The sequence below is a fragment of the Sapajus apella genome, unplaced genomic scaffold (genome assembly GCF_009761245.1).
Source record: "Sapajus apella isolate SASKATOON/1434 unplaced genomic scaffold, GSC_monkey_1.0 scaffold31, whole genome shotgun sequence".
NCBI lineage: Eukaryota > Metazoa > Chordata > Mammalia > Primates > Cebidae > Sapajus > Sapajus apella.
Window position 1 is genome coordinate 6,301,991 of NW_022436971.1, and position 8,966 is coordinate 6,310,956.

Below are 8,966 nucleotides of genomic sequence, written 5' to 3' on the forward strand. Positions count from 1 at the left end.
CAATTTATATTTTCAAAAAAAACCAACTTTTTGTTTTGTTGATCCTTTATATTTTTCTTTATTTTGTATAGTTCTGTTCTCTTTATTATTTCTTTTCTTTTATTAATTTTGGATTTGGCTTATTCTTGCTTTTCTAATTCTTGAGGTGCATCATTAGGGTGTTTTAAATCTTCCTACTTTTTTGATGTAGGCATTTATTGCTATAAATTTTCCTTTTTCCTTCTTAGTGTTTCTTTTGCTGTATCCTGTACATTTTGGCAGGCTGTGTTTCCATTTTAATTTGTTTCGTTAAGTTTATTAATTTATTCCTCAATTTCTTTATTGTTCCAATGATCATTCAGGAGTTTGTTTTTAATTTTTATATATTTTTACAGTTTCCAAAGTTCCTTTTGTTATCGATTTCTAGTTTTAGAAATCAATCTAAAAGACTGATCTGAGAAGATACTTGATATGATTTCAATTTTTAAGAATTTGTTGAGGATTGTTTTATAGCATAATATATGATCTATTTTGGAGACTGTTTCATGTGCTGATGAGAAAAATGTGTATTCTGTAGCTGTTGGATGAAATATTCTGAAAATACCTGTTAAGTCCATTTGTTCTATAGTGCAGGTTAAGTTCAATGTTTCTTTTTTGATTTTCTGTCTAGATGATCTGTTCAGTGCTGAAAATGAAGTTTTCTAGTCCCCAACTATTACTGTACTGGGGCCTATGGATCTCTTTAGCTTATTTGCTTTATACAGCTTGGTGCATATATATTTACAATTGTTATAACTTGTTGCTGAATTGATTCATACATCATTATAGGAATTCTATCATGATTTGTCTCTTTTAAATGTTTTTTAGCCTAAAATCTATTTTGTCTGATATAAGTAAGTATAGGTACTTCTACATGCTTTCAGTTTCTGTTTGTGTGGATTTTTTTTTTTCCATTCCTTCACTTTCAGTCTATAGGTGACTTTACATATAAAGTAAATTTCTTGTAGGCAGCATATAGTTTTGTCTTGGTTTTCTTTTTTAAAATCCCTTTAGCCAGTCTTTATCTTTTAATTTGGTAAATTAAACCATATACATTCAAAATTGTTAATGATAGGTAAGAACTTACTCAGGTATTTTGTTAATTGTTTTTTGATTGTTTTATATTTCATTTGCTCCTTTCTCCCGCTTTTGTTGTTTACCTTTATAATCTGGTGCTTTTTGTAGTGATAATGTTTGACTCATATATCATTTTCCTTTGTGACTTAGTTATACCAGTGAGTTTTATACTTCTGTGAGTTTTTATGATGGTAGACGTTGTCCATTCACTTCAAAATGTAGGTCTTTCTCAAGCATTTCTTGATGAAGTCCTTCAGGTTTTGCTTGTCTGTGAAAGACTTTATTTTTCCTTCATTTTCAAATGATAGCTTTCCTGTGGATAGTGCTCTTGGCTGACAGTTTATTTTTTTTCTGTTAGCCCTTTGAATACATCATCTCATTTTTTCCTGGCCTGTAAGATTTCTGCTGAGAAATCCACTGTTAATCTGATGAGGATTGCCTTATATGTGACTTGATGCTTTTCTTTTTTCTTTTGTTGCTTTTAGAATTCTTTCTTTGTATAACTTTTGACAGTTTGACTATAATGTACCTTGGAGAAGACTTTTTGGGTGGAATCTATTTGGTAATCTTTGAGCTTTTTGTATCTGGATGTCCATATATCTTGCAAGAATTGGGAAGTTTTCAATTAGCATTTTGTTAAATTGATTTTCTGTATCTTTGCCCATCTCTTCTCCTTCTAGAACTCCCAAAAAGTTGAATATTTTGGTCATTTTGTAGGGTTTCACATGTCACGTTCTTCATTTTTATATTCTTCTATCTTTGTGTGTGTGTGTGTGTGTGTGTGTGTCTTTATGTATCTTACTGGGTTATTTCAAAAGGCCTGTCTTCACGTTCAAAAATTATTTCTTCTAATTGATCTAGTATATTGTTGAAGCTCTCTTAACTGTATTTTTTTTCATTGATTGAATTCTTTAGTTCCAGAATTTTTAAAAGCTGATATCTATCTTTATTGAATTTCTAATTCAGACCATGGATTGTTTTTCTGATTTCTTTATAGCGTTTATCTGTGTTCCCTTGTATGCTCCTGAATGTCTTTAATGTTATTATTTTAAATTATTTTTGAGCCATTTCATAGATTTTCTTTTTGTTGGAATATGATATAAAGAATTACTCTTTGTATTAAGGCATCATGTTTCATTGCTTTTTCATTTTTCTTGTGTATTTATGTAATCATCTGCACATCTAATGTAAAAGTCACATCTTCCAACTTTATGAATTGGCTTTCAGAGGGATTCTTTTTTCCTATGGATGTATCCATAGTGTATGTTGTATAGGGTACTTTGACTTTGATTCCCAGTGGGCATAGTAGAGAGGTCTCTGTGTGATTTCTTTGGCTGTAATCAGTATCAGTGGTGTTTGTGAGTACCTCAGTGGCTTACTGTGCAGTTGTTAGCAGAAGCTATGGTAAGGCTTTGCTGGGCACAAGGATGTCATGCAGGCCAGTCCTCAGGCACCACTGGTGACAACAGCAAGCTGATCCTTGGGCACCTGAGTACCATACACAAGCTCTAGTTGTAGAAGGTTTGTAAGAGTTGATCCTTGGGTTTCCGAGAACCTTAGAAGTGCTCTTCTGAGCACCTTGGTCTTCTTGAGTTTGCTGATTCTTGGACCTCTGGGCACCATACACAGGCTCCAGTTGTAGAGGGTTTTGGGGAGTTGATCCTTGGGCTTCCAGATGGCTGGCTTGAATACCAGCAGTGGTAGAGGTGGGTCAGGTGGTAAGGTTGGTCCTCAGCCTCCTGGGTGGCATGTATGACATCAGCAGTGACAGTAGCACTGATGGGCCAACCTTTAGGTCCTCGTGCAGCATGCATGGCTGTTAGTGGTGATAAGTGTGGGTGGGAAGATCATGCAGGCGGATTTTGGTGGCAGTAGTGTAGGACCCATAACCAGGCCACAGGGAGGTGCATGTGGGCAGTATTGGCCAGTGGGGTAGACTTGTCTTCAGGTCCTGTTGTAGTGGTGGGAAGGATGGGTCAATTCCCAGGCCCCTGGTAACATGCATGAGTGTTGACAGTGGCAGACAAGGCAGGCCTGTCATTAAGGTCTCCAATGGTGTGTGCAGGTGCTGGCTGTAGTGAGAAAAGAGGATTGATCCTTGTGCTCCTGGATGGTATGCTGGAACACTTGCAGTGGTGACACTGTGTAGAGCAGACCTATCCTCAAGTCCCCAGAAGGCAAGCATGGACAGATAGTGGCAGGAAGGGCAGCTTGATCCCCAGGCTTCCAGATGGCATGCTTGAGCACCAGAATACGCTGGTATTGGATGTGACTGGGGATGCTCTGTTCTCCTATTTAGATATTATTTTCCTGAATGTTTTCATATCTATTTTTAATCTTCTTATATCATTGCATCTTACTTCTGTCTCTTGTAAATAATACATTGCCAGTCTGGCAATCTTTAATTTTTAAGTGGATTACTTGAAACATTTATAATATTTTTTTATTTACAATTATTGTAGGTTACTAATATTTTTAGATACTGCTTTATTATATTTTTCTGACTTTTTCAGTGTTCCTTTGGCAATCTATATTTCTCTTTATTGTCTTCTTTTGGACTTAGTACTATATTTAACTGAGTCTAAGATGATGCTAATTGTAAGTACATCATTTATCACTGAGAAAAGAAAACACCCCCTTACTCTATCAGAGAATGCTTTGTTAGCACTTAGAATAATTATTTCATATTTACAGAAATAATGCTATTAGAAGCATTCAGCCATAGATTTTTAAAAATCCCAAATTATACATGTGCGTACATGTAAAGGAAAATGTAAGTGAAATAAATTGATTAAGATGCCTTTAAACTTCTTCACAATCAGAGTCTAGCAAGTCTGTTAGTAATAAACTATTTTTAAGAGTGCTATACTATTGGATTTATTTTCTAATAATTCAATTTAGGATTTTGTTCCAAGTTGCTGACAGGAATTTTACTCTGTTTTTTTTTCTTGATCTTACCAGACAGCGTCAATGGGAGATTTTTGGAAAACAACTGGGTCTCATAATCTTAGTTTTAATGTTTTGTACGTGGCATGCTGTCTGACACCTTGGGGACTTGTAGTAGTCCAGTAATGCTATTGTGAAAAATTACAAGGCTTTTACATATGCAAACAAAGGCTATTTTATAAGACTACTGCCTAGCTGACTCCAATTATCAGACACTTTCAATCATAAGATTTGTCCTGATTTTAGAGATGTTAAAATGTGAAAAAAAGAAAAATGTGGTATGTGTATATGTGTGTGTGTGTGTGTATGCACAATAGAATACTATGTATTCAGCCTTATAAAAGAAGGAAATCTTGCCATTTGTAACAATATGTATAAACCTGGAGGATATCATGTTAAGTGAAATAAGCCAGGCACAGGAAGATAATGCCATATGATCTCACATATGTGGAGCTCTTATATGAAAACAGAGAGTAGAATGGTGGTTACCAGACATGAGTACTGGGGAGAAGTTAGTCAAAGGATACAAATGTTCAGCTAGAGAGGGGAATAAATTTAAGAGATCCATTGTACAACGTAATAACTATAGTTAATAACAATGTTTTATATACTTGATAATTGCTAAGAGAGTAGATTTTTAAGTGTTCTCATCACACAAAAAAGATAGCTAATGCATATATTAATTAGCTAATAGAGGCATTCCACAGTGTATACATATTTCAAGACATTATGTTTTATACCATAAATATGTATATTTTTTTCTGTCAAATTAAGAAAATGAAAAAAAAAGCAAAGGCTAAGATTATTCAATACCTTTAGCTCCCTCTAAGTAAATGAAACTATTAATTGTAAAATGAAAAATAATAAACCATTGAATTTTGATAAGAAAACATGAGAGAATTCTGTTGTGACCAAGGAGAGATGACTTTTCTGACCCCAAATCTAGAAGCTCTAAAAAAAGTTGATAAATTCAATTTGTTATTAAAAAGAAAATTCTCATTGCAAATAAATACATAATAAATAGAAATTATTATATCAAAGTCAAAAGACTGATGACAGTGTAAAAAATGCTATTAAAATTATAAACAAAATTATTCTCTTAATTCATAAAATTCTTGAAGTAATTTAGAAAAAAACTGTAACTCTAATATATAAATCAGCAAAAACAAAAAGGAAACTAAACTCACAGAAAAATAAATATAAATTACCCTTAAATAAATAATAAGATGCTCAGCCTCACAGCAAGACAAACGAAAATGGAAACTATGATAAGATACTTTTTTTTCCTTTCAGATTGGCAAAAATCCAAAATGTCTGTGCACACTGCTGGTGAGGCTATGGTAAAACAATTACATATTTCTGGTTGATGTGTCCTTATGAAGTGAAACTTGGCAGTAGGTAACAAAATTACGAATGTATTTCTCATGTGTCAGCATCTCCACTTGACATAAAATAAGTGCTAGAGATACACATCTACAAGTATGAACTGCAAATTCTGTAATATACAAGGATACCATTAATTTATTCTATTGTCTATGATGGCATAAACAACTTAAGTGCCTATCAATAGGGAACTGTTCGTATAAAGTAGGTTTCAGATTTACAATGGGCTACTATGTAGCTAAAAAAAAAAATAAATAGAAGAATTCCAATTAATAAATGTAGAAGGAATGAGGCAACTAGAACATCTTCATTGGAACATCACAGTAATAGTTGTTACAAGCAAAATCCACAGATTAATGCTAAAATTAGTGAGTGAAACATTAAGGAGAAACAGGATAATTGTATCCCTTGAGATATCTCAATACATTAATCATGTATCAATGATTGTGGTGCTCACAAATTGAGAAATATGCATAACCTAGATGAAGAAAACCTTGTGACATCACAAAAGGACATTTGAACAAATTAAAAGGTATATGATACAAAATTACAAAGATGTCAATCATAAATAGGATTGCTATGTCTTCTTGGTAGATTGACTCTTTTGTCAACATGTAATGTACCTGGTAATTTTCTTTGCTCTCATGCCTGCTTTACCTGATACTATTATAGCAATTTCTGCTTTTCTTTTGGATTAAGGTTTGCATGGTATATATATTTCCATCCTTTTACTTTCAACCTACCTGTATCATTATATTTGAAGTGAGTTTATTGTAAACAGCATTTAGTTGCGTCATGTTTTTTTTTTTTTTTTCCCATTTATTTATTTTATTGCATTTTAGGTTTTGGGGTACATGTGAAGAACATGCAAAATTGTTGCATAGGAACACACGTGGCAGTGTGATTTGCTGCCTTCCTCCCTATCACCTACATCTGGCATTTCTCCCCTTGCTATCTCTCCCCAGCTTCCCACCCCGCACCGTCCCTCCCCTATTTCCCCCCAACTGACCCCAGTGTGTAGTGCTCCCCTCCCTGTGTCCATTGCACTCCAGCCTGGGTAACATGAGTGAAACTCCGTCTCAAAAAAAAAAGTCATGTTTTTTTAAAGTACTCTGTTGATATGTGTTAACTTGTGTATTTGGATAACTTACATTTGATGTAATTATATGTTAGTACTTAAATCTGACATTTACAATTTTTGTGATTTGTTCCCTCTATATTTCATTGTTATTTCTGTTTTCTTTTTAATATTTTCTTGTGGGTTACTTAAACATTTTTGAAATTCCATTTTTATTTTAATTTTTTTATTTTTAAAAATTAGCTTTATTGAGGTATAATTACATATTTTAATACTGCCTATGTTTAAAGTATACAATTTGATAAGTTTGGACACACATATGCTCATGATAACATTACCACGATCAAGGTAATAAACATATCCATTACCTCCAAAAGTCACCTGCATTGCTTTTATAAGAAGAAGTAATTCTCTTTTTAAAATTGCATACACATTGAACTAGCAATTCCACTTATAGTAGAATATCCCCAAGAACATAATTGTACATGTTTACAGGGATGTTTATGACTGTGTTATTTGTTTTTATTTTAATTTTTCATTGTTATTTCAACAGGTTTCTAGGGAACAGGTAGACTGGTTACGTGGATAAGTTCTTTTAGTGGCGTTTCTGAGATTTTGATGCACCCTAAAGCCAAGCAGTGTACACTGTACCCAATGTGTAATCTTTTATCCCTCATCCCCTTCCCAGCCTTTCCCGAGTCCCCAAAGTCTATTGTATCATTCTTATGCCTTTGCATCCTTGTAGCTTAGCTCTCACTTATGAGTGAGAACAAATGATGTTTGTTTTTCCATTCCACCCAGGTTGCTGCTAACACCATAATCCCGTTCCTTTTTATGGCTGAGTAGTATTCTATGGGGTGTGTGAGTGTGTGTGTGTGTGTGTGTGTGTGTGTGTGTGTGTGTGTGTGTGTAATTTTTCTTATCCAAACTTTGACTGATGGGCATTTGGGTTGATTCCGTATTTTTGCAATTGCAACCTGTGCTGCTATAAACATACATGTGCATGTATCTTTTTCATATAATGACTTTCTTTTCCTCTGGGTAGATACGCTGTAGTGGGATTGCTGGATCAAATGGTAGATCAACTTTTAGTTCTTTAGGGAATCTCCACACTGTTTTCCATGGTGGTTATACTTGTTTACAGTCCCACCAACAGTATAAAGTGTTCCGTTTTCACCACATATACATCAATATCTATTATTTTTATATTTTTAAAATTATGGCAATTTTTGCAGGAGTAAGGTAGTGTCTCATTGTTTTGATTTGCATTTCCCTGATAATTAGTGATGTTGAGCATTTTTTCCATGTTTGCTGGCTATTTGTACATCTTCTTTTGAGAATTGTCTATTCATGTCCTTAGCCCATGCTTTGATGGAATTATTTGTTTTTTTTTTTTTCTTGCTGATTTGAGTTTCTTTTATTAATAGATTCTGGATATTAGTTTTTTGTTGGATGCATAATTTGACAAGATTTTCTCCTCTGTGGGATTATCTGTTTATTGATTGTTGTTATTTTTTTTGCTGTGCAGAAGGTTTTTAGTTTAAGTTCCATCCATTTATCTATTTATTTTTGTTGCATTTGCTTTTGGGTTCTTGGTCATGAAGACTTTGCCTAGGCCAATGTCTAGAAGGGTTTGTTCAGTGTTATCTTCTAGAATTTTTAAGGTTTCAGGACTTAGATTTAAGTCTCTGATCCATCTTGAGTTGATTTTTGTATAAGGAGAGAGATGAGGATCCAGTTGCATTCTTCTACTTCTGGCTTGCCAATTTTCCCAGCACCGTTTGTTGAATAGGGTGTCCTTTCCCCAACTTTACGTTTGTGTTTGTTTTGTCAAAGATCAGTTGGCTATATATATTTGGCTTTATTTCTGGGTTCTTTATTCTTTTCCATTTGTCTATGTGGTGTGCCTGTTTTTATACCGGCACCATTGTGTTTTGGTGACTGTAGCCTTATAGCATAGGTTGAAGTCAGGTAATATGATGCCTTCAGATTCATTCTTTCTGCTCAGTCTTGCTTTGGTTATATGGGCTTTTTGTTGGTTTTATATGAATTTTTGGATTTTTTTTCTCTGTGAAGAATGATAGTGGTATTTTGATGAGAATTGTGTTAAATTTGTAGATTGTTTATAGGGCAGTATAGTCATTTTCACCATACTGATTCTATCTGTCCATGAGCATGGGATGCATTTAATTGGTTTGTGTCATCTATGATTTATTTCAGCAGTGTTTTGTAGTTTTCCTTCTAGGGGTCTTTCATCTCCTTGGTTAGGTATATTCTTTAATTAATTAATTTGCAGCTATTGTAAAATAAGTTGAATTCTTGATTTGATACTCAGCTTGGTTGATGTGGTATATAGCAGTGCTACTGATTCGTGTCCATTAATTTTGTATCCTGAAACTTCACTGGATTAATTGATCAGTTAGAGAAGCTTTTTGGATGGGTCTTCAGGGTTTTCTTCTCATCA